This window comes from Geotrypetes seraphini, chromosome 4 (genome assembly GCF_902459505.1).
Source record: "Geotrypetes seraphini chromosome 4, aGeoSer1.1, whole genome shotgun sequence".
Taxonomy (NCBI): Eukaryota; Metazoa; Chordata; class Amphibia; order Gymnophiona; family Dermophiidae; genus Geotrypetes; species Geotrypetes seraphini.
In genome coordinates, this window is record NC_047087.1 from 240,720,420 (window position 1) to 240,747,330 (window position 26,911).

At 41.2% G+C, this 26,911-nt stretch overlaps 1 protein-coding gene across 5 annotated transcripts in view; it reads left to right on the plus strand.

Annotated features, from left to right (window-relative positions):
• CTNNA3 (catenin alpha 3) overlaps window positions 1–26,911 on the plus strand; it is a 1,751,094-nt gene that overhangs the window by 379,515 nt on the left and 1,344,668 nt on the right. The window lies entirely within an intron of this gene.

Consider the following 26,911-nt stretch of genomic DNA (forward strand, 5'->3'; position numbering starts at 1 on the left):
CATGAAAAAAAAAAATATATATATATATATTGTGACCAGCCAGAGATTCTCCCTGCTCAGGTCCCAGGTAGGACAGAGAAAAAAGTAGAAGAAAAGAAATCCTGGAGAGGAATTGGGAAGGGACAGGTAGTTCCTGAACATAATAATAACACTGTCCACCGGGGGAGCCCAAGAGGCCCTTGGAACACTGCCAGTGCTGACAAAGCAGGGCGTTTCCCCAAGGTACTTAAACCTGTGTGTAAGAACAGAGAGGGAAGCCAGCTGGGGAGGAGGTTTAACCCTTTCCTCCCTAAAAAGTCTTCTCAGCCAAGCAGGAGCGATGGCCCCGTTCCAATGGAGGTGCTAGAGGAAGGTCAGGTTGAGGATCCTGTGTTCCCTGAAGAGCTGCCTATGGAATTGGAGGAAGGCTGTTCAGAATTTGCTCCTCAAGTCACTGAAGCAATGCAGGTGGACTTTGCCTCCATTTCCAAACAGTGAGTGTGATTTTGGATGCTGGACTGTTTAGAGAATTATTATTTTTTTTTTTTCTTGCTATTTTTCAAGCTTGGGGAGTGATTATTGGGGAGAGGTTTTGCTGTTATCCTGGGTGGGAATTGTGAAAGTCAAACTAATGACTGTCTGTTTGCAAAACCTATCATTCCCTGGTTTTTCCTGGCAGTGTGTGGAACTAGCCAGAGGCTTGTAAAAACTTTGGCATTTTTGGGAGGTGAAGATAAATGCCTAAGACTGTATTGTTGTTTTTTTGTTGTTGGTTGATTTTGAAAATTGCCTGCTTTATTAGCAGCCCGGGTTTGGACTGAGGTGGACTACAAACCCAGGACACAGCTGAAGTGTCCTCAGTTCTGAAGGCAAGGCAAGGACTGGTTTTGTATACTGGCTTTGTCCTGTTTGAGTTGTTTATTTTTGTTTGTGCTGCTGTTTAAACATTCTGACCAATTTAGCAGCTGTATGAAGAAAACTACTTACCTGAATTCAGGAAGAATAAATAAGATTATTGTTTTGAAGAAATAAATGATAATGACTTTGTTTTGTTTTTGATTCCATCTTGGAATCCAGTCCTGCAGGGTGGCTCCAGGCCGGGCCACACGTCAGGGTGCTATTTTGTGGCTAGCCACTGAGGGTGCTATTGAGCACTGTTTGGAGCCTCAGTGGACCACATAGTTTGGTGTCAGAAGTGGGATCTAGCACCTCCTGCAGGACACTTGGAAAAGTACAATTGAAAAAAAAAAAAAAAAAAAAAAAAAATTTTTCTTTTGCTGCACCATTTTGTTGGACTGGCGTGTCGTGGATGTTCTTTGAAGATTGTTGAACTATTGACCATATTGTTTTGTTTGGAGAAACTTTTGTTTTTGAAAGACCTTGGCTGGAGTTCCGGTGTCCAAATTTAAGGAGGAGTTTCTCGCTGGAAACCGGAAACCAAGTATCCAAAACAAACGCATTTCCTGTAGAGGACAGCGTGGACCTCAGTTCGTGGTCGGAGGAGGAAGGAGACAGACCGGAGTTCCAGTCTTCCAGAGCCGAGTTCCAGGAGCTCCCAGAGGAACCAGTGGACCGAGCCGGAGACCAGTTCCAGACCGGATACAGCACGGGCGGTGCACCCAATCAGCACGAATGCGAAGACTCACCAGTACCTCCGGTAAGAGTACCTAGGGGTAGCTGGTGAGGATAAAGTGGTGTTGGTTGGGGAGGACTGGAAGCTGGGGAGGCTAGCCAGGGGAGGACACTATTTCCAAGCGGCCACACTTGGGTTCCTTCTCTTGTTGTTTTATTTTCTAGGTTTCACTATGGAGCAGATCCAGATATTGGCGGCATTAGCTGGCGAACGTCAGAGACAGGCTGAGGAGCTAAAAAGCATCCTAAGGACCAGCGAGGAGCGTTGGCAAGCCAGCCAGGACACGATGCTACGCCAACACGGAGAACTGCTGGCGAGCATGCAAGAACAGTCAAAGATTTTTGCTCAGATCTTACAGCAGACCACGGCACAACCGCTTCATACGGGAATGCAGGGTGTGCTACCTCAGACTCCGGTAGGATTGACTACTTTGTCTAATGTAAACCTATGCAAGATTGCGCCCGGAGATGCCCCAGATGATTTTCTGTACTCATTTGAGCGCATAGCGATAGCTGCAGGATGGCCTCAGGAACAGTGGGTCTTTAGACTGTTGCCCTGCTTGGCTGGGGAATCCCTAGCCGCCTTTCAAACCATAGGGCCGGAGCAGGCCAACAATTACCTGGCTGTAAAAAACCATATCCTAGATTACTTGGGATTTACTGGAGAACATTATAGGCAGAAGTTTAGAGCCACTCAAATGCTACATTCAGAAAGGCCTAAAGCACTACTCCAACGCATTACCAAGTTGGCAGAAAAATGGTTGCAGCCTTTTCTGAATGATGCAAGGGCACTATTTGGGGAAATAGTGAAGGAACAATTGTTGGAAGCGGTCCCGAAAAATATTAAATCATGGATAAAAAAACAAAACTGTAAAACCCTGGGACAGGTGCTGGAAGTAGCGGAGGCCTATCTGGACTCTCAAGAACTCATAAGAGAAGGCTCAGGTATAAAACAAGCCAACTCATTTAGGCAGAATCCTGTAGAAGCAGATAAGAATTGGAATAAGAAAGTCCCATATAAAGATTCTCCATCCCCCTCATCTAGAGCTAACATACAGGGAAATGGAAGAAAATGTTATAGGTGTGGTAGATCAGGACATTTACAAAAGTACTGCCAGGAGAGAAGGGATTTTGTTGCACTACAGGAGTCTAAGGGATCATATGAGCTAAAATGTCAGGTCCCGGTTTGGTTGGCGGGTAAAAGGATGCAGGCCTTGATCGATACCGGAGCGGAGCAATCGGTAGTTTCCAGATTACTCTGGAGGCAGTGTGAAACTTCCAACCCTAGGAGGGGAAAAGGAAGTAGAATAGATGTAAGATGTGTGCATGGGGATTTAAGAAGGTATCCTTTGGGTAAGATAGCATTTGGTCATGATAGGAAAATGTATGACCTATCGGTGGCTATCATAGAAGCTTGTCCTTTTCCTTTGATTTTAGGAAGGGATTGGGCAGGATGGGAGGAAGCAGTAAGAAGAATTAATCTGGAAAGCGGTAAAGCCAAAGTAACGTCCAGTGCTCATCCTAAACTGGTGTTGGGGGCACAGGTTAGGGATGGGCATAGGAGGGAGAAAAGAAAAACAAAACGATTTTCTTCGTCTAACGGCAGCACAGGATGGCGGCCCACACTTAGGTGGGTCCCACTTTCCGATAAGGCTAAAACACCCACTCAAGCATATGCTAAAGCGGCGGGCTATGATATTTATGCGGCTCATGACCAGGTCATTCCCGCGAAAGGTAGGGCGTTAGTTAAAACAGACTTACAAGTCTCACCTCCCCCAGGATCTTATATTCGAATCGGACCCCGGTCAGGGTTGGCCAGGGAACATTGCCTCGATGTGGCAGCAGGAATTATTGATCCTGACTATAGAGGCAATGTTTCTGTCCTTCTGGTAAACCAAGGGGATAGTGAGTATAAGGTAACGTGTGGAGATAAGATAGCCCAAATGATATGCGAAAGAATTTGGCACCCAAAGTTGGAGCGTTGGGTACATCTTAGGGAAACCAGTAGGGGTAATAAAGGTTTTGGTTCCTCAGGGGAGAACTCCCTTAGGGAGGAGACAAAGCCAGGAATAAACTCGTGCCCGGACAGCAAAGGAGGTGACTTTAAGGAAAGTGTGATACACCTCCAGCAGGAGATAATGTCTTTACGTAATAATATCCAGGAGTTCACGGTCCGGCAGGAATCTCAGTGGAAAGACGAAATGAGAGCACTGAGAGAGGAATGCTTGGATGTGGTGCCCAGATCCGTCCCTGTAGATAAGTCACCCGCCAATATGGGCATGGTAGAATTAAAAGAAAGTTTAAAACAGGAGATGATAACCCAGGGACAACAACAAATGGACAGTGTAAAGAAGTTAGTTGACCAAGTAAAAACTCAGATGCAAGAGATTCAGACCCAGGTAACTGATGATCAGGTCTGTCAAAAAGAACTTTTACAGCAACTAAAAAAATTGCAGGCCGAACAAGAACTTTGGGCTAGCCAAGGGATTGAACCCACTACTCTGAGTAAACAAAACCTGAATAATAAAGCCCAGATAGAGCATCAAGCTGTTCAACTAGGCAATATTAAGGACTCAGTGAAACATGTGGGGGGTAGTGTTACCCACTTTCAAGATCAAGTCCAGGAACGTTTTGAGGAATTAGCGCAGGTTATGACAGCTATAACTAGCAGAATTGATGACCTAGAGGAGACTGAGGTTCGTACAGGAAGAATAGAAACTGAAACGTTGAACCCGACAGTTTTGCGTTGGCCCGAGGATTTTGATAATCTGTGCCCTAATTCTCGCCCTGAAGGGAAGAAAGATCGCACCCGAAAACACCGGTAATTCTGGTGCTTATAGGGATAAGCATCGTCTAAGGGTGGGGGTATGTGACCAACCAGAGATTCTCCCTGCTCAGGTCCCAGGTAGGACAGAGAAAAAAGTAGAAGAAAAGAAATCCTGGAGAGGAATTGGGAAGGGACAGGTAGTTCCTGAACATAATAATAACACTGTCCACCGGGGGAGCCCAAGAGGCCCTTGGAACACTGCCAGGGCTGACAAAGCAGGGCGTTTCCCCAAGGTACTTAAACCTGTGTGTAAGAACAGAGAGGGAAGCCAGCTGGGGAGGAGGTTTAACCCTTTCCTCCCTAAAAAGTCTTCTCAGCCAAGCAGGAGCGATGGCCCCGTTCCAATGGAGGTGCTAGAGGAAGGTCAGGTTGAGGATCCTGTGTTCCCTGAAGAGCTGCCTATGGAATTGGAGGAAGGCTGTTCAGAATTTGCTCCTCAAGTCACTGAAGCAATGCAGGTGGACTTTGCCTCCATTTCCAAACAGTGAGTGTGATTTTGGATGCTGGACTGTTTAGAGAATATTTTTTTTTTTTTTTTTCTTGCTATTTTTCAAGCTTGGGGAGTGATTATTGGGGAGAGGTTTTGCTGTTATCCTGGGTGGGAATTGTGAAAGTCAAACTAATGACTGTCTGTTTGCAAAACCTATCACTCCCTGGTTTTTCCTGGCAGTGTGTGGAACTAGCCAGAGGCTTGTAAAAACTTTGGCGTTTTTGGGAGGTGAAGATAAATGCCTAAGACTGTATTGTTGTTTTTTTGTTGTTGGTTGATTTTGAAAATTGCCTGCTTTATTAGCAGCCCGGGTTTGGACTGAGGTGGACTACAAACCCAGGACACAGCTGAAGTGTCCTCAGTTCTGAAGGCAAGGCAAGGACTGGTTTTGTATACTGGCTTTGTCCTGTTTGAGTTGTTTATTTTTGTTTGTGCTGCTGTTTAAACATTCTGACCAATTTAGCAGCTGTATGAAGAAAACTACTTACCTGAATTCAGGAAGAATAAATAAGATTATTGTTTTGAAGAAATAAATGATAATGACTTTGTTTTGTTTTTGATTCCATCTTGGAATCCAGTCCTGCAGGGTGGCTCCAGGCCGGGCCACACGTCAGGGTGCTATTTTGTGGCTAGCCACTGAGGGTGCTATTGAGCACTGTTTGGAGCCTCAGTGGACCACAATATATATATATATATATATATATCATACTAAATTCTCTATATTTTAGTAAGAGGAGTTCTTATAAAAGCAAGTCTACTTTTGAGCATGAGTTGGGTGCTAGATAGGCTTCAGTTAGGTGGACATGGCTTAGGCATCACTTAGTTGTGCTTGAGGCATCTGCATATAGGTGAGCAGGGCTTCTATTTTTTGATGTTTAATAATGCATTACTTAAGCAAAGCACATTTAAAAAAACTTCTATTTTGGGGGTAAAGAGGACTCATATTTTTAAAGTGGCTGCTGATAGCAGCACCGTTTACAGAATCTGGTCCTCAGAGCTCCTATAAGATACCTGTCATCAGAGAAAGTTGGGAGTTCTTGGATAAAAGTTACTGGAATCAGCTTTTTCTACAAAAAAAAAAAAAAAAATTACTTTGACCTAATAAAATCAATTAGAAATAACATTTCCACGTTGATATGGATAGTGGGGAATTTGAATTTTTAGAACAATAAAATTACATAAACCAACTGATGAAATTGATGCCTATGAGAATATTCAGTGTTCTGACTGCAAAACAGAATGAGCAGATGGCAAAGTCATTTTGTAGATGTGTAAATAAAAAATTATTAGAAAGAGAGCTGTTTTCATAAAAAGCAAATGACAATGTGTCAAAGCACTTTAAAAATCACCAAAACAGTGCCGATCTTCTGTTTTTTAGCTGCATTGTTTTTTGCAACTGATGCATTACTTTAGTGTTCTTGGTCATTAGTGCCATTATTTTTTTGCAGTTATTCGTTATTAACCCCCTCCGCACTAGCATTTTTAGTGTCTGCCACTACGGTAACAGCTCCTATGCTCATAGAATTCCTATGAGTGTCAGAGTTGTTATCGCCACAGCCAGTGTTAAAAATGCTAGTGCGGCTTTGTAAAGGAGGGGATATGAGGCTGGTCAATTCTTTACAAAGCCGAGGTGGCGTTTTAGCACCAGCTGCCTCGATAACACCTCCTATACTGATAGACCCCCCACTTTTACAAAACCACAAAAGTGGTTCATATAAGCGTCAGGAGCAGCAAAGAGCATTCAGCGCACTGGCCTGTGCTAAAAACTGTTTCCACAGTTTTGTAAAAGGGGGGAAAAGTACTATGAGCATCTGAGCTGTTACCATTATGGCCGGTGCTAAAAATGCTAGCACGGCTTTTTTAAAGGAAGGGGTAATAATTTAAGTTGTCAATTTCACCATTGGCAGCAGTAATTTTGAACATAGCATGTTTTTCACTGTACTGGAAGTTGCACATTCACTTATTTTGCACATCCCCTAATTCATAATTCAACATTCATATGCCAACTTTGGAATTCATTACTCCATTAGTATCCATTTTAATTAAGATGTTACCATTGGTATTCACTGCTGTGCAAAAGTGATTTTATCACAATTCTTTGGTAATCAGGCATCACTTAATTGGTTCTTTAGTGCAGTAATATCAAGAACCTTTTCACGTGTATATAATAATTATTCTGCCACTAGAAACAAACCATTATCATTAAGGGCTCCTTTTACAAAGCCGTGTTAGCAGTTTAACGCGTGTAATAGTGCGCTAATTTACCTCTTGAGCAGGCGGTAGATTTTAAGCTAGCGTGGGGCTTAGTGCGCGCTAAAAATGGGCGTGCGATAAAGCCGCTAACGCGGCTTCGTAAAAGGAGCCCTAAGTTGTTCTTATGGTTTTCAGATGTTTTATATTAGGCAAAACTTTCATTATTTTATTCATATGTACACTCATGTGAATTGTTTGTAAACATTTGAAATTATTTGTTATTAATATTCAGCATTAATGCATTTAATGATTTTAAAATTTATTTTATTATTCTTTTTATATTTTATGTTTTGTTTTTATCTTACATTTTATTACTTTATAATTAATTATTATCAATTCTTATTGAATGTTTCCTTGTATACCAGTATGGCTATTTTATTAAATGTTCACTATGTAAATTCATATTTATATGTTTATGTAGATTTTGTGATTCCCCTGATGTAGGCAATTGCAGAAATGTGGCCAAGTCGGGTGTTTACTTATGAGATGTTCCGTCAATAAAATGAATTTCACCATATGGGTATCCCTTAATTTCTGCTTGGACTTGTTCTCTTTCTACAGCAATGCTATCTGCTTCTCTTTTTTTTTTCTGCTTTTCTGGGCCATGCCAGTCTTTATCTACTCCACCTGATAGTATGATTTTCTATCAGCTGCCTTGCATCCCTTTACTTTTACTTTTTCAACTTTTTGTTAATTTTTTGGGATCCTCAGCGCCACCACTCAGAGCTCAACTAGATTTCATTGCTCTAAGCTTTATGTGCCAGCTCCTCATCGGTTCCCTTTATTAATATATTTAAATTATTTAAATTATTGCTTTTGTACAATCTACTAGCATTTAAGCATGTACTTAGCTTTTATCTTGTGGTCTTTGGCTAGGGGAAACATCATGCTGACATGTTTCGCTACTAGAGCTTTATCAAGGCTTTACCCCTATCAATTTTACCGCCAGACCTGTGACCACTATCAGGCGGAAGAGTTGTTTGATAGTGAGCTCCCTTGAATTATAGCATAAAGTTGTGCATTGTTTGATAGTCTTTATCTACTGTCATTTTCTAGGTTACTGTGTTACTACGGTATATCAATATGTTACTAAGGGGTCATTTTACTAAGCAGTAAGAATTAGCATTAGTGTGCCCTTAACACAAGCTTTTCCAGTAAACTATGGCCATTTTTTTACTGCATTCATAAACATACCCTTTTTTCTATTATTTTCATAATATCAGCACTAAATGCAGTGTGTTAGCAGAGGCAGGGAGCTTCTATGAACTCTGCTTAACAAGTGTTTACTGCAGAAGGCCAGAGGGTGCATTGAAATAAGCACTCCTGGCTCTAGTAACAGCAGGATCACTCCATACAGGTTGTTTTTCAGTTTGGGAATTTAACTGTAGAGTGGTCAAGGGAGTGTTGAAAAAATTACATCTGGTTCAAAATATGGTTGTATGCTTGATCTTTCAAAAGAAAAAAATTCAAACGTTATAGCCTTCACTGGCTTCTGTTGCAGGCATGGATTGATTTTTTAAATAGTCTGTTTTATTTTTAAGATTTTTAATGGTTTGGTAAGCTTTGCAATTGGCAGTAAGGTTCATCTGGAGACACATAACTGTGGGCTCCTTTTATCAAGCCATGCTAGTGGGGTTAACACGCACAACTTTTCATCACGTGTTAACCAAAAACTACCGCCTGCTCAAGAGGAGGCGGTAGCGGTGAGCGTGTCCCGCGGTTTAGCGTGCGCTATTACGCGCGTTAAACCGCTAGCATGGCTTAGTAAAAGGAGCCCTGTATGTCAATCTTCCCTTCTTTTTAAGCCTTTTGTTTTAAGAAGATTCTCCCATGAAACCTCACATATTTGGAATACTTTGCCAATGTCCGTTAAGAATTGTAGTTCATACCTTCTTTTCCACAAAAATCTGAAGACATTTTTATTTCAGAAAACTCTGACTAATATTTAATTTTTATTGATTTTCCTTCTTTTAAATCTTTTTTAGTAAATGGCTTTGCACTCAAATATTAGTAAAAAGCATTTTTGAAATACAATTGTAACCAATGATTACAAATGAATATATATATATATATATATATATATATATATATATACTAGTTATGGTTCTATATTTTGGGGATGGAATGAAAAAAAAAAAAATATATATATATAAAGTAAGTTTGCAGGATTTTTTTTTTCTAAGTTTTTAAACATTTTTTTTTAAAGTTAAGTAGGGTGAATATAACCAGGATTTAAAGATAAAGAAACAATTTGTGTCTGTAGCTTTAAGAATTCTTGTGTCATCTGTAGAATTCTGAACAGCACAGCTCTCTCCAGGAAGTCAGCATTGCTGGAAATGTTCTAAACTGCAGGGAGAGCAGTTGGGTGGTTGTCAGTTGGAAGACAGGTTGGCTTAGTTGTCTGTGGATAGAAAAGAAATTCTTTTTTGTGAGAAAAAAATAATTTAAAGTGAGTTTACAACTAATTTTGATTGAGTTCAAGTTTAACCTTTTTTTTGTGATAGAACCTGTATTGATTTTGTCATACAGAAATTGGGCATCACTTCTGTGTTGAAGTACGGAGCTCATGTGTTATTAGAAGGTAGTAGCAAATAAACTATTTATGTCCTGGCTGATGTTAGGAAAAAGGATATAAAATATATTTTTGACATTATAAGAAGTTATGCAGAGAAGATATTCATTGATGTGTTCTGGTGATTCAAGGAATACAGATAAATAAATAAATCATTTTTATTTATAACCTTGGATTTAAGCTTAAAGGTTAAATTTGTGGGTGGGAAAGCACAGGGAAATTTCAATTATTCTTTGATTTATTTGGGTAGCTAGTGGCCACAGTGTTTTTTTGTCACCAAACAGAGATGTGGAGGGGCATAAAAAAAAATGTCTAAGTCCCATTTTGGCCTAAGCCCCTAAACGCTGAGAGTAGAAGCAGGGAAAATGTCCATTCTCAAAAAAAAAAGTCCAAAATGAGGTGTTTTTTTTTGAGAATGGCCTCCCTCTACGTTCAGCAGTTTAATCACCTAGACCAGTGTTTTTCAACCTTTTTTGGGCAAAGGCACACTTGTTTCATGAAAAAAATCACGAGGCACACCACCATTAGAAAATGTTAAAAAATTTAACTCTGTGCCTATATTGACTACATATAAAGTAATTCTCTTGAATAGGAATCAAATAAACACAAAGAAAGTATTTTATAATGCTGCCACCGCCAACAACACCATTGGCGGCGGTGGCACTCAAGTGGCTAAAGAGCCGCAGTTTGCCGGCCTAGGGACAACACTGGAGGGTGGCCAGCTGTGCACCCCCTTGGGACGTAAACCCAGACCGCCACTCCCCCCCACCCTGGTATGCCACTATCTGTACCTCACTCCCTCCCTATGACCAAAAATTCTCCTTTCTTCTATTCCCCGTGTACACAACCATCTCTTTCCCTCCCTTCCTCTCTCCAAAGTCCATGCCTTCTGTGTCCAAACACTCATTCCCTCCCCCACCTCAGCATCTCTTTCCCTCCCTTCCTCTCTCCCAAGTCCATTTCTTCTGTGTCCAAAAACGCATTCCCTCCCCCACCTCAGCATCTCTTTCCCTCCCTTCCTCTCTCCCAAGTCCATGCCTTCTGTGTCCAAAAACCCATTCCCTTCCCCACCTCAGCATCTTTCTCTCCCTTCCTCTCTCCCAAGTTCATGCCTTGTGTCCAAAACGCACTCCCTCCCCCCTTTTGTGTTCCGTGTTTGCCTACCAGCCCATCTTTGCAACTTTCTCAGCAAAACGAAGCTCAAGCCGCGAAGCTTGTCTTCTGCTTCCTGTCTGCCCTGCCGCACACAAATAGCCGAACGGAAGTATTCTCCGACGTCAGCGCTGACGTCGGAGGGCAGGCTTTGCTTAAGCCCTCCCTCCGACGTCAGCGCTGACATCGGGGAACGCTTGCGATCGGCTATATGTGAGCAGCAGGGCAGGCAGGAACAGAAGACGAGCCTCGCGGCTCGAGATGTATTGAACTCCGCGGGTCCCCCGTCCAGCTCTCTCCTGTCCACGTGGGGCGGACCGCCCCTCTCCCTAGACTGGTGGTACTGCCCTGATGGCGGCCCTGACCGTACGGCACACCAGGCAACATCTCACGGCACACTAGTGTGCCGCGGAACAGCGGTTGAAAAACACTGACCTAGACCACCACTACATCTAAGCTTAAAACACATTATCAACCCCAAAATTTCCCAAATTGCCCAAAGCAAGACCTTTTAGGCAAAGGAGGGGCCACTCCTTTGCCTAAAAGCTGGATTCTGTAACCGGCATCTGTCAAAAACAACTGATTACAGAATACCCCCCCCCCCATACACACACACACAATGATCACGGCAAGAGAGATGCCGAACCCCTCGCCAATACCAGCAGGAGGGAGCCCAAGCCCTCCTGCCAAGGAGAAAGCCCCCGAACCCTCCACCCAACAATACCGGCAGGAGGGAGCCCAAGCCCTCCTGCAGGAAGGCGACCCCCCCAATCGGAGGATGGTGGGCCTGCCGTCCGGCCAGGCTTGGCCTGAGCATTCCCAGGAAGATTACAAGGTTGATAGACATAGTATGCGTTGGAATCTGGGAAGGGTCGATACGGTTTAGTTAGATCATTTGACAAATTTCTTGAATAGTATAGTTTTCAATTCTTTCCTGAATGTTTTATAGCTGGGTGTCATGGTCAGCAGGTTTGAGAGATGGCAGTCTAGTCTTGTTGCTCAGGTAGCTAGTAGACAGTCATATATTTTTTTGCTTTGCATGCCTTTGATTGGGGGGGGGGTAAAGTGTGCTTGAGTTCTCCTTGGTCTGGATGTGTTATTCCTGATTAGGCGGTTGTTCAGATAGCTTGGTCCATTTCCATTTAGGGCTTTGAATAGGGTGCAATATAATTTGTATTGTATGCATGCTTATACTGGGAGCCAGTGTGAGTCTTGGAAAGCGGAGGTAATGTGGTCGTATTTTTTCAGCGAGTATATCAATCTGAGAGCAGAATTTTGGACTGTTTGTAATTGTTTTAGCATGTTGGCAGGGCATGACAGGTATAGTATGTTATAGTAGTCCAAGAGTCCTAGGATTAGGGCTCGTACTATGAGTTTGAATTGTTTGTTGTTGAAGTATTTTCAGATTTGTCTTAAGTTGTGCATGGTTGTGAATGCCTTCTGAACCGTTTTGCTGATTTGAAGTTGCATGGTTTAGCCTTTGTCTATCATTATTCCCAGCAGTTTTAGGTTGGTTTGTAAGGGATATATGATGGAGTTTATTTCTAGATTTGTTATGGTTGGGATTTTGTTTCTTTCTAGAAGTAAGAATTTCATTTTGTCTTGGTTCAGCTTTAATTTGTGGTCCCTCATCCATTGTGACACTGTTTCCAGTGCAATGTGTAGTTTATTTGCTGAGTTGGGGGTGGTTTGGTCAAAAAGCAGGAGGATGGTGATATCATCTGTGTAACTGTATGATATTATGCTAGTTTGTCTAAGCATGTGTCAAGAGTGGCTATGTAGGCTTGATGGACCTTTGGTCTGTCCCAGTAAGGCAATTCATATGTTCTTATGATTCTATAAAATTTAGACACACTGTATAGAATCATGCTTAGTGCCACCTAAGCAGCATTAGTTGCTGTTATGTGTCCTAACTTTTAGGTGCACCATACATTACATTACATTACATTAGGGATTTCTATTCCGCCTGTACCTTGCGGTTCTAGGCGGATTACAATAAAGAAGATATCTGGGCATTTCCAGTAGAATTACATTACAGGAGAAGAGTTAATTACAGGTAATAGTGAAGAATTACAGTACATTCAATATCACAGGAGATGTTACATAGCAACTGAGTCAATTTACAACTGGTGGAGAATAAAGAATTACAATATATTCTAGATTACAAAAGATGTTACATGAGATATTTATGCCAAGGTTTTCTTGGTCTTAATACGTGCACCTAAGTTAGGTGCACAAAGGCACCTAAGTCAAAAATAGACATCTAACTCCAAAAAAGGCCCACATTCTCCCCCCCCCCTAACCATGCCCACTTTTAGACAGGTGCTTTGGAGTAAGTGTCTACCGAGTTAGGCGTCTAAGGACTAGATTCACAAAGCAAACTGATCGTGTACCAATTGGTTTGCGACCCCTTTGCGACCAGTTTTCCTTCCAGCTCGATTCACTAACCTCTCCAACAATCCGCTTCCAAACCATGCATGCAAATGAGAGGAAACACATGCAAAGTAGATAGGGACGTGATTCACCAAAGAAATTTCGGGCTGGCCGATCAACCCCAAGAAGCGACTGCTGGGGACCAGTCAAAAATGTCTTTCTGACTCTCCAGCTCCATTGAAGCCCTGCTCGCTGCTGCCCCAAATCTCTCCTGCCTGCTGCCCCGATGCTCTGCTGCAATCTCTTCTGCCTGCTGTGCCCCAAATTGCCACCCTACTCTCCTGCCTGCTCTGCCACGAATCACCACCCTGTTCGTCCTTGGATTTCTCCTGCCTGCTGCCCTGAATCCTGCCTTTCCCCACACTGCGAGCCTGTGGCTTTAAGCCACGGGATTAAAGCGGGTTAAAACCACGGGCTCTCTGGGCTACAAAAGTTTTTTAAAAACTTTAAAAATAAAAATAAAAAAAAACTTGCAGCTCACAGGGGTCTTGATGCAAGTGCGGGATCGCACACTAGCGATCTATGTAGGCCAGATGAGGGTGTTCCTTTGAGCACCCTCATTTGAATGTTTCCAAGCTGTGAATTCATCGGGCCTGATAGGATCAGCCACGGATCGCCCAGGAAAAACGGGTTAGTGAATCTAGCCCTAACTTTCAATTAAATCCGATCAAAGCAAATTATGAGGTGTTAAGTGCAATTATTGGCACCCAATTAAGCTTAATAATCAGGCACACACATGTAGGCACCAAACTTTTGGTGCACTTTATATAATCTGGGCCAGATTCTATAAATGGTACTTCTTAGGTTAGGGGTATTGAGTAGTTGCATCAGAGGTTTGGGCATAGTGGGATATACTGCACTGCACCCACTCAGTCCTTTAATAAATAACAAGCCTGGCTTTGGGACTACTGTGTTTGCATGGCTGCAGCAAGGAACATATGATGTTCCTGGTTGCAGTAACACAAAATTTGTTTTACCATGAAAGTCACTAAACCAGTGGTTCCCAACCCTGTCCTGGATGACCACCAGCCAGTCAGGTTTTCAGGATAGCCCTCATGAATATGCATGAGACAGATGTGCACATATATAACTTGAAATGACATGCATAAAATATACAAATTCTACATCTGTAAACAAATTTTAAAAAATTAAAAAAGAATCAAACCCTCATTTCAGGATTTAGGGGTCCTTTTACTTTTAGGGGACATTTTAGCGCGAGGAACGTAGGGAGAGGGGAGACATGATCGAAACATTTAAGTACCTCACGTGTCGAAGTGGAAGATGATATTTTCTTTCTCAAGGGACCCTCGGCCACAAGAGGGCACCCGCTCAAACTCAGGGGCAGAAAAATTTCATGGCGACACCAGAAAGTATTTCTTCACAGAGAGAGTGGTTGATCATTGGAACAAGCTTCCAGTGCAGGTGATCGAGGCAGACAGCGTGCCAGACTAAGAATAAATGGGATACCCATGTGGGATCCCTACGAGGGTCAAGATAAGGAAATTGGGTCATTAGGGCATAGACAGGGGGTGGGTAAGCAGAGTGGGCAGACTTGATGGGCTGTAGCCCTTTTCTGCCATCATCTTCTATGTTTCTATGTTAGTGTTTAGCATGCACTAATATTTAGCGTGCACTAAAACGGCAAGTGCACCTTAGTAAAAGGACCCCTTAGTCTTTGCAGGAAAAATATAGAAATCTTATTTGTAAAACGCTCTGACAAATAGATGAGTTTTCAGAGATTTTTTAAAGGATGTAAGGTCAGAACATAATCTTAATGAACCATTCATGACATTCTATAACCTTGGACCTGCTACAGAAATTGCTGCCATCCAGGGTTTTTTATAGTGTACATCAAGGGTATATTCAAGGGACAATCTCATTATCAATTGTGAACATAACTCACAATTTGGCCATATGGTTCTTATCTGCCTTAACTTTTCTATGTTTCCATTTTACAATGCACGCTAAAAAATGCTAGCATGAGTTTTACAAAATAGGATCCTTTATGCAAATTTTTTTTTTTTAGCATAAAATTTATTCTTACATAAAATCATGCAAATTCCCTTTCTACCATATAATTCCTGAACTATAATAGAAGAATGCTTTGCTAACAGAATGCTTTCTTCTGCCTCATCTCATTACTTTCTCCTTCCATTTATTTAGCATTTTTTAGATCATTAGTTACCGGCTCAGGAGTGCCAGAATCTCAACAATAGAAATACATCTTTCAGAAGTTCAGGTTAATTAGCATCTGCAGGAGCTAATAAGGATTTTAACACATGGTCAAAACTCAACAAATAATGTTCCTTTTTAGCGTCTTCCTATTTTTCTTCTATGGTAGGCTGGTGAAGGTTATTCTCCATTTGTATATTAGTTTTGTTTATTGTACAGGTTTACACATCATTAATCCTGTTCTGTGAAAAATTCAGTATCTGCCACTGTGCAGTAAAACTCACAGCATTTAACCTGTATATTTTATCAAGAGTGGCATAGATATCACTTTAGGGTTTATTTACCAAAGGGTCAATATTCAAAAGCACTTATCCAGATAATGGCACCTGAATATCCTTACAGACTATATGAATACTGTCAGAATGGAGCATGGGCAAGGCCAGGGTAGTCCCAAAACTTTGGTAATATTCAGTCTGCTATCCATATAACCTAGGACTCAGACTAGAGCAATTGTCTAGCAATTATTTTCTGTTATGGCCCTAACATTGTGGAATTCCTTACCAAACTTTATTAGAATTGAAAAAGACCTTTTAACTTTTAAGAAACTTCTAAAAACCTTTCTGTTTCAAGATGCCTTTGATACATAGCAAATTTTATATTAACCCCTTACATTCTGACCAAGACTATCAAACATTCTAACCCCAGTATTCCCTATTGTGATGAAATAAGAACAACTGGATTCACTTTTACTCACTTCAATTGAAAGTGAATTACTCAACAATTAGACTGTGATAATGTGGTGAATGAGTTTTCACAGAGAAACACAAGGGGAAAGCCTCTCTGAAAATATTATACTATTGGTCCTACGTCTATGTAAGTAACAGGATCCAATAAATGTATTAGACAGCAATTACTAATTGCATGTACCATAGCCAGTGAACTAGATCATTGATGTTGTGCCCATATTTAATTTTAAAACAACTTAATGCTATACGTGTCCTTGTATACATTTAAAACACTTTGCACAATTGCATGTATATTGTGTTTTTTGTGTGATGGATAATAAAACTATGTACTTGGCAGTTGTAGCTGGGAAGGGGGAGGGGGTTCTGTGTTCTAGTTGACCCAAGGGCTGACAAACTTGTGATTCTTCTCTGGCTGAAGCAAGTGAAATTGTTTAGCTGCTTCAGGGCCCATGAATGGTTTTGCTCATATTTCAAAGATCGTATTTCTACTGTAGAACTTAATGGCACTTCATCCAAAACCTATACTGACCAGTTTGGCATTCCACAGGGTTTGAATTTATCTCCGTTGTTGTTCAATATCTACTTGGTACCTCTCCTGACACTATGCCAGTCTATAGGCTTTACGTCCTATGCCTATGCTGATGACATTCAACTAATCCATCCTATTGATCCCACAAATTTGAATGAAATCCATGCTATCAATTCAAAATTATCTAGAATTAAAAATTGGCTATGAGACAATATGCTGTCTCTTAGTACTTCTAAAACTAACTACCTCCTCTTTCCCTAGAAGGTGGGCTTGCAGTTATCTGCCACAGTTAGCATAGATAATTCTCCTATCACCAAGGTTTCTTCGGCTAAAATCTTGGGTGTCATCATAGATTAGTAAGCTAAACTTTCACCAACAAATTGATGCCGTTGTTAGAAACTGCTTCCATAAACTTTGAATGATTAGGTTCCTTGCCAGTTTCTTGGAGCCCGCTTCTTTAAACATCCTAATACACTCTCTCGTAATCTCCAAAATTGATTATTGTAATTCCCTCTACAAAGGAATATTACAAAAGGAAATCAGACGGTTCCAACTCATTCAAAATATTTCTATCAAAATCATCACTAACTCCAAGAAATATGATCATGCCACCTCTCTGCTTTAAAATGCCCATTGACTTCTCATCCTTCACCAAATTACTTTCAAAATTGCCCTACTTACCTTTAAAACACTTAAATTTAAACAGCCGGCCTTCATTGATAAATTACTCATCCTGCACACCACATCTAGCAACCTGAGATTTTCTTCCCAAAACTTACTCTTTGTTCCCTCCCTTAAGACCTTCCATACTCACCATACTTCCTCATTTTCTGTTACCGCCCCTTCATCTGGAACTCTCTTCCCTCCAATCTTAGGGAAGAACCTAACTTAGATAAATCAAAGGGGCTCTAAAAAGCTTCCTTTATAGAGATGCTTTCAAATATTGATTCTTGTCCTTTTCACTGATTTTTCTTAAAAGGTTGACACCAATTTCAGCGCTGAAAAAAAAGACTGGTAAAAAAGGGAGGAACCGCTTTGCCTGAACAATGGATTCGTCGGCCCACAAGGGCACACCCCGTTTGGGTCTGACACATCAAATCAATCGGTAGGAGAGGGCAAGTGGGCCCTCTCCCAAGTGGGTAGGGAGGGAAACCTGTAAAGGTTTCTCTCCTCCCCCCCTGCAAAGAAAACCAGGGACGAGAAGAGGTTCTTCTGTCCCAGCTCCACGGAAGCTGTGAGCACATTTGGACTTCAAGAGACCTGAAGCCCTGGTGGAAATCCCACAAGAGTGCTCCCACCCTTCGTGTGTGATGTGCCAGATCGATTCATGGGAGACTGTGAGCAAGACCTCTCTGAGTCGGAGGAGACTGACTATAAAGATGGTGCAGTACTATATTGATGGTGGTGGTCCTGGGCACTCCGAAGAAATCCCTGGGGGAGAGGGAGTCTGGGGTGCCCATAAAGATTATTGCTCTCAACCCTTTATGAGGGGGGGGGCCCTTGATGGTTTGTGCTCACACTATCATGGATGAGCAGAGGGGGAGGGCATGTGACAGATTAAGGGGTTTCTATCACCACCAGGCAGCAGGGAGAACTAACTAAGTGGGGCAAACTACAGGACCCAGAGGGCCCTGAACTTTAGAACTCACTGCTGAGTCAGAGGGATGGAATTTAGGCAGGGAGGAGTAGTCATCCAAGCATTCACTGCTCATAAACATGATGTTAATCTTTTAATTCACATTGCCAATCAGACATAAAAAAGAAAAATTGCACATCGTCTGCATATACGATAACTGACATGTAGCTCATGGAATAATTCACCTAATGACACTAAAGATTAAAAAGAAGTGCTGATAAATCAGACACTTGTGGAACCCCTTTACCTATAGGCATCATCTTGGGCACAACCCCTAATCTTTACTTGTATTGATTGATCTTGAAAATAAGAGATAAACCAATCATATACTGATCCACCTATCCCTATCACAGCTAATTTACCCAATAAGATCTTATTCTCCACCATATCAAAAGTTGATAATATATTCAATGACACCACACAAAAAATTGTATTGCTATCCATTCCCATCCTCAACCCATCAATCATAGAAACCAACAACGATTCAACATTATGCCCTGTTTGAAAGCCACATTGCTGACAATCCAATAAATTATCTTGTTCCACAAAATCTTCCAATTGTTTCAGGACCACCTTTTCAGTGATCGTCCCTACAAATTGTAGTACTATAATTGGCCTGCAATTCCCTAATATAATCTCATCCAAAACATCTCTCTTTAATAATGGTTTCACTGTTGCAGTTTTCAACAATTAGGACATCATGCCAGTTTGTAAAGATTTATTAACAATCATGGTAAAAGATGGCACAACTTCTTTACTTAATGTTTCACTATAGAAAAGAAGCAAGGATCGGCCATTGATCTTGTAGGACGTAAAGATTGTAAAAAGGACAACACATTAACATCTGGCACTCACTTCAAACTCCCACCACTTCTCAGGCATCATTCACAACCTTCAAGCGCAGATATTTCCACATATGGAAAGTTTTATTGCAATGCAATGAACAATCAGAATCCTGGTATAACCCCTGTGGAGTCCCCCAATGCTCCCCACTATCTCCAACATAAGCTTTCCTCTCCTTAACCATTTAACACTAAGAGGTTGATAGTTTCATCACAAAATGGTGGAATATGGACAAGATGGTCTACAACACCGCTTCCCCCATGATACTCCAAAGTGACAAGTACCCTCCCGACTGCCACTAACCCCTAATGGTCCAGTGGGGTGGGAGAGATGTCCTCTCACTTTCACCATGATGCTCTAGTGAAAATATTCTGGATCTCTAGTGATAATATTCTGGCATAACTGCCAGGGGGGTCAGGCTTCCATATATAGGCATTCATGTCTACTTTACTAGGCCCCGTGGGTCCCCCTTGTATGGTTGGGTCTGGGATTGTGGATGAGGGCATGCCAGTGGGTCTGCTTCAAGTTATTTTGACTGTGGAAGGGAGGGTCATCTAAGGGAGAGGGTGCCACATGGTAGGCACTTGTCCACATGTGGGGAGTTGCATGGTAGCCTGCTTTGGAGGATGGGGAAATCCTTGTAGGGCCTAAAATCATGGGCATCATCAGATAGAAGTCCATCAGGAGAGGCAAACATACAGATAAGAATGCCAATGAGGGATGCTTATCATATGGGGAGGAGTGTTGCAGTCAAGGAGGGGAGTTTCAGTTGGGAGGGTTTGTCATCAGAGGGAGAGAAAGGTGCATGAGGGGAACAGTGTCGGTGAGGGATTGTCTCTGATTGGGGTCATTTGCAGAGGGAGTAGTAGTTTTAATATATGCTCTTGTGTATTGGGGGAGGGGGGGATGAATTTTACTTTTTTTCCCACATGAAACTTTCTAAAATTGCTGCTCCATCTACATGGGGAGGAACTTTGATATATAGTCTGTAACTATTATACAAGAGACTCCAAGTTGGCAGAGCCTCCTATAAGATAACAATTCCTCATGTCCTAATTTGGATATGTGAATTCCCCTCTCCATGTTTTATCTAAAATCTGCCTTTCTATGTCATATTAAACCAATGACTAGATTAACAAAGGAAATATATTGTCCTTATGGAAACAGACATATTTACTTTGTGGGTTTGATCAACCCAATGGAAATATTAATGTGGGGAATGTATTAATTTTCTAATCTATGGAGATCATGAAAATTGAAAAGTACAGTGTACGTCTAATGGAACATATAAGGGAAATTTTACAGTGAAGCTGAATTAGGAGCATTCTAATCCTTAGTAAGACTGAATTCCATGCCATAGGTGTAAATATATAGTTTACACTTAATCATTAATTTTGGTGAGGTATCTATCTATATTTTGTGGCTGTAGCAAATCTTTTGTGTAGCTGATTTACTAGGTAATACTTGGGGAGATTGCAGAATACAAAACTTCCAATTATTTGAAAGAAGCAGCAGGAACAAGCTAAAAGTGTGTATGGGCAAGATAAGGAACTGTGAAAATTAAAAGATTAAAGTATATTTCATTTTCCTACAGCCAAGGGAAATAAGGCTAGTAAGGAGATGAGTGAATAGAATTAGTGCATACTGAAGATGGGCTAGACTGGAATGAGTTACATGACTCATGATTCAGTGGGTATGTAGAATATGAATAACTTTGGACTGATGCTTTATGTCCCATATTGTGTGAACTTCCAAATTTTTTCAGTTGATAAGTGTTGCAGGACAATTTTTGATCTAAAGTTATCATTCTAATTTTATATTTGAAAGTGTATAGTAGACAAGTTAAATCTATGAAGTATTTGATTTTATTAGCTTTATTTTCTGTAGAGCAGAGGTGGAAAAACTACAGCCTACAATCTAAAGTCGATCTGCCAGGCAGACAAATTATGACTTCTCTGCAGTAGCAAATATTCTGGACTCTGAATGGGAGCTTTTTGGGTATTTCATAAAATCACATAGGTGCATGTGTCTTTATAAAAACATTGCAAAAAGAGTTCTAATCCTTCAAGATAGCAAAATTAAAATTAATCAATGTAATGAATATTGGATGTGTGTAAAATAAGGACAGCTCAGGTTTCATACTAATTTCACGGCTTAAAAATCTCTACTGCAAGAAGCCTAAGTTGTTCTGTGTTTATATTTATTCAAAATTCATTACGTTAATTTTAATTTTGCTAAATTGAAACTCTGCCCCTAATCTAGTTAAGGATTGGCTGGTTAGTGGGGATGTTTAACAGTACTATCCAGTTAAATACTGTTGAATATCCAGGATGGGCTAACCCAACAGGGTTTAACAGGTCAGGAGACTCAACTCCATTGTTTTCAAAACTAAATCAAGAAACATTTAATGCAAAAGGACACTTTCCAAACTTGTAGGGCCAGATTCTGTAAAGGGCACCTATATTAGGCACCATTGGATACCCTAATCAAGGATGCCTAGTGACATCTAACTTCAGAATCTGTGCTCAACTTTTTAAAAAATTGGTGTGATAATTAACAGCGCCAATTTTAAGCCAACCTCTCCTCCCCCCCAAAAAATTAAAATAACCAATTAAGATTTTGACGCCAAACTCTTAGGATCCCTAGCGATATCTAAGTAGAGGCGCCCTCCAACGGCTAACACCACCTATCTAAAAGTAGGCGTGGTTAGGGGTAGAAAATAGGCGTGGTTGACTTAGGCATTGTAGGCATCTGAGTTAGGTGCTGGTAATTAGGCCAAGTAAAACCTGACATAATATACCAGTTCCTACCTCTAGGTCGCCTAGTGATGCCTAAGCACATTTAGGTGTCACTAGGCGGGATTCTATAAGTGGCACGTGTGGTAGATTGACAACTACACTGATCATCTACAATGTTGGCATGCTTAGATGCCGTTTATAGAATCTGGCCCTTATTGCTTAATAAAGCAGTGTTTACATAGTTGGCAGAGCCTCCTATAAGACAATAATTCCTCATGTCCTAACTTGGACATGTGAATTCCCCTCTCTATTGATTTTAGATAAAACATGGACGGGAGCCCTATTTTAGAAAAAGCATGGAGAGGTCAGGAAGAGGAGAATTCAAATAATATTTTACAAGATGCTCTGCCAAACTAGATTCTCTTTTAAAATAAGTGTAGAAATGCACATTAATGGTTTCCCTACATCTAGCTAGAACAGTTATTCTAAAAAGCTGCAGGTAGTACAAATCAAGTACAACCCTCCCACACCCCAAATGTTTTGGATCAGCTATTCAAAATTGATGCTCCTGCAGCACCAGTTCCCACAATATCAGAACCCCTCCCACTCAGTCTCCCCTGTGGCATTAGAATACCTTGATCTTCCATCACAGCATCAGAACAGTTCCATTCCACATGCATCTGAAATCCCACACCCCACACTTCTAAAGATCTGTCTTCCTCCTCAAAATATCTTATTCTCCCAGGTTCACTGCAGCCCCTTGAAAAGAAGGTCAGCCTCAAGGATTCCCTAAAGAGTCCCTCCATCAGATCCCTCACCCTTGATCTCACCCCTGTCTCTTTACCAGGAGTCTCTCCTGTAATGAGAGCAGGAATGATTCCTAATTGCACTTGCTGTTGGGTCATGGATTCAAGATGTCTGTCTCAACCCCCAGTGGTAATCTTACAGTAGTCTGACCACTAGAGAAAGTAGCATGAGATTACTGCTAAAGTTCACGGCAGTCATTCAGAACCTGTACTAGGGGAGGGTTTAGGAGATAGGAGGCCTGAGGGGACGCTTAGGGGGTTCCTTGTTGCTCTTCTTTTTTCAGGGAGGGATGTATCTGAAGAGATCAGATGCTTTGGAAAGATAGGGAATATTGTATAGAGTTGGGGAGTTTGGATGTTTGGAAGGTATGATGGTGAAGGGATCTAATGCCAAAAGGCAGAGTAATAGGTAGAAGTGACTAGACCTCATCATTGAACCCTTCATCTTACAGCAGGCTCTTATTCATACCTGAGAGAGGTGTAATTGCAGGTGTCTAATTTTTATTTTTTAGAAACATAGAAACATGATGGCAGATAAAGGCCAAAAGGCCCATCCAGTCTGCCCAGCCACAGTAACCATTATCTTTTCTTCTCTCTAAGAGATCCCACGTGCCTATTCCAGTCTTTCTTGAATTCAGACACAGTCTCTGTCTCTACCACCTCTTCCGGGAGACTGTTCTACACATCTACCATCCTTTCTATAAAAAATTATTTCTTTAGATTACTCCTGAGTCTATCACCTCTTAACTTCATCCTATGCCTTCTCATTCTAGAGCTTCCTTTCAAATGAGACTCGACTCATGCGCATTTACATCACATAGGTATTTATCATATCTCCCCTCTCCCTCCTTTCCTCCAAAGTATACAGATTGAGATCTTTAAGTCTGTCCTCATATGCCTTATGATGAGGACCACACACCATTTTAGTAGCCTTCCTCTGGATTGACTCCATCCTTTTTAATCTTTTTGAAGGTAAGGCCTCCAGAAATGTACATAATATTCTAAATGAGGTCTCTCCAAAGTCTTAACCAAGGGCATCAATACCTCCTTCTGGCCATACCTCTCCATATTTATTTTATTTATTCATTTATTTATTTAGCCCATCCTCCCCAAGGAGCCCAGAGCGGGTTACAAGAGTACATTCACAGTATAAGCAGAACAAACTTTGGTGAGAAAAACAAACTTGGTGTACATAGAGGTATACATTTCAGATTTTACAGTATAATCTTAACATACAGATTTGGAAATATACTGTTGACTTAGTGGACATAGGGTGTTTTAAAATTTTTTGAAAAGACATAGCCTATGGTGGTTTAAATTACATCATTTTCCGTATGGACATAGCCTAACATAAGGTAAAATAGCTTTGTAGGTTTGTGCGTCATTGAAGTATGGTGGGTTTTTGGTCCGGTGGTCCGACATAAGGGTTAGTCAGGGATGCAGATATAAGCTAAGGAGCTGGGTTTGTAAAGAGGAAGGTTTTCAAGGCCTTCCTTAAGTTCCATAGACTGTTTAAAGATCTGACAGATGGGGGGGATGATGTGCCATAATCTGGGTATGAAATGAGAATAAGTGTGTTTCTGGGCTGTTTCAGATGTGAGTGAGCGTCCGGGTGGAATGGCTAGCCGTTTTTCTTCTTGGGATCTCAGTGATAAGTTGGGGACATAAATTTGTAGTCTTGATGCTATGTAGCTTGGTGGAATCTTGTGGAATAATAATAATAATAATAAGCCTACTAGTAGTGTGTTGCAATAATCTAAGCGGGATAACACAAACGCATATAGTAGCTGGGCAAAATCGTTCTCTGAAAAGTAAGCACGGATGCACTTTAGCTGGCATAGGTAATAGAAACATGAAGACACTAATTTTAATACATGATCTGAGAGCGACAGGTTCGAGTCGAGAATCACTCTAGTATCCTTCTAGCTTTTGCCATCACCTTTTCACCCTTTTTGCCCACCTTAAGATCATCACATACAATCACGCCCAAGTCCCCTCTTCTGTCATGCACATAAGTTCTTCATCCCCTAAACTGTACCCTCGGGTTTTTGCAGCCCATATGCATGACCTTGCTTTTCTTAGCATTAAATTTTTGCTGCTAATTTTCAGACCATTGTTCAAGCTACACCAGGTCTTTCTTCATGTTATTCACACCATCCTGTGTGTCTAATCTATTGCAGATTTCGGTATCATCTGTAAAGAGGCAAATTTTACCTGACAGCCTTTCAGCAATATCGTTTATAAAAATGGTAAAAAGAACAGGCCCAAGTGCAGAACCTGGTACAGAACCACTGGTAACATCCCTTTCCTCAGAGCAATCTCCATTGATCACTACCCTCTGCCGCCTTTCACTCAACCAGTTCTTGACCCAGCCCATCATCGAGGGCATTAAGTTCATTTATAAGACATCTGTGTGGAACATTGCAAAGACTTTACTAAAATCTAAGTACACTACATCTAGCACATTCCCTCTATCCAATTTTCTGGTCACCCAGTCAAAGAAATTAATCAGATTTGTCTGACAAGACCTACCTAAAGTGAATCCATGTTGTTTCCTGTCCTGTAATCCACAGGAATCCAGAAACTTCACCTTTCACTGTTTTAAAAGCATTTCCATGAATTTGCTTACCACAGAAGTCAGACTTACCTGCCTGTAATTCCCTACTTATTTATTAGGATTTTATATACCGCCTATCAAGTTTATCTAAGCAGTTGTACAATTAGGCACTCAAGCATTTTCCCTATCTGTGTCTATGTATGGCTGTTTGGTGGAGGATGGGCAGGGGAGGGCTTCAATGGCTGGGAGGGTGTAGATGGGCTGGAGTAAGTCTTAACAGAGATTTCGGCAGTTGGAACCCAAGCACAGTACCGGGTAAAGCTTTGGATTTTTGCCCAGAAATAGCTAAGAAGAAAAAAAAAAAAAAAAAAAAATTTAAATTGAATCAGGTTGGGCAGACTGGATGGACCATTCGGGTCTTTATCTGCCATCATCTACTATGTTACTATGTTCTACTTAAAAAACAGAAATTCATTCAAAAAGGAGCATTTTTGAACTCCACTATAAATCTACAAATCTCCACTATAAATCTCAACTACTTCGTTGCTTCCAACTTTGTTCAATGGTTGTGAACCACGTGTAATTTTTGATAAACAAATGTGAACCGCCTAGAACTCTCTGGGTATGGCGGTATACAAAATAAAGTTATTATTATTATTATTATCTGTCCCGGTGGGCTCACAATCTATCTAACATACTTGGGGCTATGGAAGATTAAGTGACTTGCCCAGGGTCTCAAGGAGCAGCGTGGGGTTTGAACCCACAACCCCAGGGTGCTGAGGCTATAGCTTCAACCACTGCGCCACACACTCTTCAACCACTGCGCCACACACTTACTTCTTCCTTACTTCCACTTTTGTGTAGCGAGACCACATCCACCCTTCTCCAGTCCTCCGGTACCACTCCTGACTCTAGAGACTCATTGATAAGTTCAGTCAGCGGAGCTACCAGAACTTTCCTAAGTTCCTTCAGCACCCTCGGATGTACACCATCTGGCCTCATCGCTTTGTCTACCTTTATTTTAGCTAGCTCCTCAAGAACACAACCTTCTGAAAATCAATCAGGGTCTACCTCTCCTACATCCCTATTCATGTTTGTCTTCTGTGGTCCTGCTCCCGGCGCTTCAGCCGTGAACAGAGAACAGAAATATTTATAAAGCAATTCAGCGTTTTCTTTATCAGCTTCTATATATTTCTTTCCTTCACGTTTGAGTCTATCACTAATAAATCTAAAGAAAATGTCTTGTCTCCCCGTTTTACCATGTCAGCTATTTTTTTTTGGCCTAGCATATCAAATGGAGAATCCATGTTGGTATGCTTGGCCCCCCCCATAACCACTCCTTTTCTTCACTCCTATCATGCCTCCAGGCAATTTGTATGTGGCGAACAGCACCATATGGAAATATCCCTCGTTGTAAAATGGCTTTTACACATGTATATCAATCTATACTTTAAAAACTCCTATTAACATATGGACCCTCTATTTGCTTGCATATAGGGCAAGCCCTACATAAACAAATCACTGGCCTGTGCCTCTGCGTACTTAC